A 4,710-nucleotide genomic window follows, 5' to 3' on the forward strand; every position below is an offset into this window, starting at 1 on the left:
CCCTGGACAGATATGACTGCTTTACTTAGGTATGACTTCTTGTTTTGTTTTGTTTTGTTTTTCATCTTTTTCTTAGGTATGGCTGCTTGTTAAAAAAAATCCCCCTAACTCCACACAACTCATCTTGGGTGATGGTGCCCCTCATCCTCTGTAGTGTTTATCCCCTTCTTGACTTCATGAATGATGTCTTAATCTCTTGTTTTCCCAACAATTAGGGAGGAAGTCTACAGGGTATTTAAGACATCAGGGATGATTTACACGGGAAACGCTATATTCTCCATCAGAGTAACACGCAATAAAAGAGATTTGGCAAATGGACCTGAGCTATGACTATGCAGTCTGACCTTCAGTCTCGAAGGGACCAGAGAGATCACGCCTGTTTTCCTGACATCAGAAAGGTCAGGGATCCAGTCTTCAGATTTTTAGCTTGCACTTTCTCTTTAAGATTGTTGTGTGCTTTTTCACAAAAACAGACATATGGATCAATGCAACAGAATAGAGGGCCCAGAAACAAACCCACACACCTGTGGTCAATTAATCTTAAGCAAAGGAGGCAAGAATATACAATGGAAAAAAGACAGTCTCTTTAGCAAGGGTTATTGAGAAAGCTGGACAGTTGCACATAAATTATTGAAGTGAGAATACACCCTCACACCACACACAAAAATAAACCCCAAATGGCATAAAGACCTAAATATAAGACATGATTCATATACCTCCTAGAAGAGAAAACAGGCAAAACACTCTCTGCCATAAATCATACCAACGTTTTCTTAGGTCAGTCTCCCAAGGCAATAGAAATAAAAGCAAAAATAAACAAATAAAACCTCATCAAATTTACAGGCTTTTGTACAGCAAAGGAAACCATTAACACAATGAAATAACCACCTATGGATTAGGAGAATATATCTGCAAATGATGCAACCAACAAGGGCTTAATTTCCAAGATATACAGAACAACAACAACGAAAAAACCAAACGGCTGAATCCAAAAATGGGCAGAAGACCTAAACAGACATTTCTCCAGAAGACTTACAGGCACATCAAAAGATGCTCAGAACTGCTCATTATTAGAGAAATGCAAATCAAAACAACAATGAGGTACCACCTCACACTGGTCGGAATGGTCATCATTAAATTACTCTACAAATAATAACTGATGGAGAGGGTGTGGAGAAAAGGGAACCCTCCTATACTGTGGTTGGAAATGTAACTTGGTGCAGCCACTATGGAGAACAGTAGGGAAGTTCCTCAGAACAACTAGAGTTACCATATGATCCAGCAATTTCATCTTGGGCATATATCTGGACAAAACAATTCAGAAAGATACATGCATCCCTGTGCTAACAGTAGCACTATTCACAATAGCTAAGGCATGAAAGCAACCTGAATATCCACCAAAGATGAAGGGATAAAGATGCAGTACATATATCCAATGGAATACTACTCAGCCATAAAAAAGAATGAAATAATGCCATTTACAGCAACATGGATGCAACTAGAGATTATCATACTCAGTGAAACAGAAAGAAAAAGACAAATACCACACAATATCACTTGTATGCAGAATCTAAAACATGACACAAATGAACTTATCCATGAAACAGACTCAGAGACATAGAATTTTGGTTTGCCAAGGGGAAGGGGAAGTGGGGGAAGGATGCAGTGCGAGTTTGGGGTTAGCAGATGCAAACTGGTATATATATGTATATGGATAAGCAACAAAGTCCTACTGTGTAGCATAGGGAACTATATTCAATATCTTGTACTAAACCATAATGGAAAAGAATATGAAAAAGAATGTATATATATAACTGCATCACTTTGCTGTACAGTAGAAATTAATACAACATTGTAAATCAACTATAATGAAATAAATTTTAAAAATATAAAGTATGGCATGGACAAAAAGAAAAACAGACTGTTGTATGCTTTTATTATCATTGAACTCTATCCTTCAACTTTCAAGTGGGTTCTGCTATATTACCACTGGGTCAACAGATTCAGCTTCACAGTCAATTAAAAATTGGGGTCCCATCTGCTTCTTTCAGCCTTAATTTTTTTTTTAATTGACAATACTAGTCATAGACTTGCTGACAAGGTGTAAGTAGGAGTTTCCAAATTCTTCTATCTAAACTCACCTCTTTCATTAAACAGTATGTTCAACTAGAGAAAAATCCCTGGAACAGATTTTCGGTCTTGGATTTTCCCCATGGCAATTAACATGAATCTTATAATGAGCCTGCCTTTATAGGGTCACCAGGCTACTAGCAAAATTAGATGATAATTTAAGTGCTTGTGTGAAGGTTGGGACTGAGTGGAAAGTGGAGAATCGGATATAATTGGTGACAACTGATAAAAACCATAGTTGCTCTTAGCTTCATTAAAATTCTCTTTCTTGGCTAAACATACACTCCCACACTTGCTGAGGCCAACTGACAGAATTTCTATCTCATGGCCATAGAGAACATACAGTTCTTCCAGTAACTAAGGTACTGGAGAGAGTATTAATTCACTTCCATCAGTATGCATCAACCCATGTTAGCAAGATTGTGGGACAAAATTAGACCAGGATCTTCTCTTTTCCACTTTCTAAGCCAAGCAGTGGAAAGAACAACTATATAGAATTACGTGTGTGTGTATGTAAATTCTTCTGTTTTGCAAAGGCACATCTGATGTAAGAGAATCTGAAAGAGATCTAACCAGAACTGCAATACAAATAATGGTTTTTTTAAAAGACTTTTTTTGATGTGGACCATTTTTAAAGTCTTTATTGAACTGTTACATTATTGATTCTGATTATTTTATCTTTTGGTTTTTTGGTCATGAGTCATGTGGAATCTTAGTTCCCCAACCAGGGATCAAACCTGCACCTCCTGCTCTGGAAGGTGAAGTCTTAACCACTGGACTACCAAGGAAGTCCCCAAATAATAGTTTTTAATTACATAATAATAGGAAATGAAATAATGAAAATTGATTTCTGAAAACTGATTTATGTTAGTGGTGGTATACAGAAAAATATTTTGTGCTGAAAGAAATGGGTAAAAAGTACAGGAAGCGGAAACCATTTTTAAGAAACTGAATTTCATAGAATTTTCCCTCAAGCTTTGATGTGTGTGAAAATAAAGGTTGTAGGAAATCTCTTCAATTATTAAAAGCATGATTCATTTTTATTTATTCAAATGTATTTTGTCTGCTGCAACCATATGAGGAATTTTATAGTCTTGCAACATACTCATGAATAATGGGAACATTTCACCTAAATTCAAAAAGAAGTTTTTATTTAATGGAAGCATTAAATTCTGTGGGACAACTGAATGTTACTAAGCCTTTTTTTAGCCCTTGGCAATGAAAAAGGGTATCTTTAGAAGGATTGAAATGGTCACTATGGACCTAAGAGATGTCTCTTTTACACAAACCTGGGGTTCAACTTCAGTCATCCTGGGAAAATTTAAAGACTTTTCCCCTCTTTACAGAAAGGACTATGGGGAGCAAGTTGAGGCAAGGAATTTTGAATACCAAGAATGAACTTCATGCAATATAATCATAGCTGTTTAATAGAAAGGTCACTAGGCAAATTTCCAGTCGCTTCAATGAAAATCAACCATAATAAAATACAGTGAAGTCTAGCTTTTCTGGTATCCTATCAACTAGAAATTCCCATTCATGGGTTCTCCTACACAGATTATTGAAACCAATATCCTCATTAGTGACCCTCAGGCCCTGAAACATTCTGGAAGATTTCCCAAATTATCAAAGAAAGATAGAATGACTTCAGCATCATTTGGATGCAAAACATATTTTGTAGTATTTAAATGCTTTTAAAATTGAGGATTCAAGCATGCACAAAAATATAGTACCTTCAATTCCACATATTATTTGATTAATGAGAAATATAATTTTTTAGGTCATATACAGATTTGATATAGAAGTTCCTCTTGTCATTTAGTATATATTTACTGAGCATCTACAATATGCTAGAAAGTGTACTAGGTTAGGTAAAAGCTAACAAAAGAAGAGTTCAAGGCCCTTCAGACCTCTAAAATCTGGTGAGAAAGAAAGATATGTACACAGGGAACTGCAATAAAACATATTTTTAAAAACATGTATGAAGATATGTGTAATCCACTGCTGCAGAATCTCAGAAATGAATAAAGAACATTTTAAAATATCACTGGCCAGTATAGCCAATGGTTGTAATGGTGCAATATTTGAGATATTTGATGAGAAGAACACTATCACATCCACCCCAGTGGTTCAGTTTTGCCCTGACACATAAGCTAATAAAATCCTTAGATTTATAATTTAACATCTGATATTTGATAAGTGTTAGCTCCATGAAAGGAGGGACTAAATGCTTTAACATGGGGATACCTGTAGGTTAATCATATCCAATTTCCAGAGCTGATTTTCTGATTGTTTATCTACATAGGTATTCTCTTTCTCTGTGAACCAGTGAGCCCTTCCAAAGCTGTTAACTGCTTAGAAGAGGCCAGTATTTAGTTGGAGGAAGGACCATCATTGGCAAAGTGGACCTATGTGCCCCTTTTAGAATGTTACTAAGCGCACTCCAAGAGCATCTCTTAGTTAACTCTATATACTTGACATCTGACATACCATACTTACATAGTCATATTTCTTGTGAGTTCTTGATTTTTCTGTACTTTAGATGAATAACTGGAAATGAATAAGGGTTTAAGTAGGTACAGA

The sequence above is a fragment of the Cervus canadensis genome, chromosome X (assembly GCF_019320065.1).
Source record: "Cervus canadensis isolate Bull #8, Minnesota chromosome X, ASM1932006v1, whole genome shotgun sequence".
Lineage (NCBI taxonomy): Eukaryota > Metazoa > Chordata > Mammalia > Artiodactyla > Cervidae > Cervus > Cervus canadensis.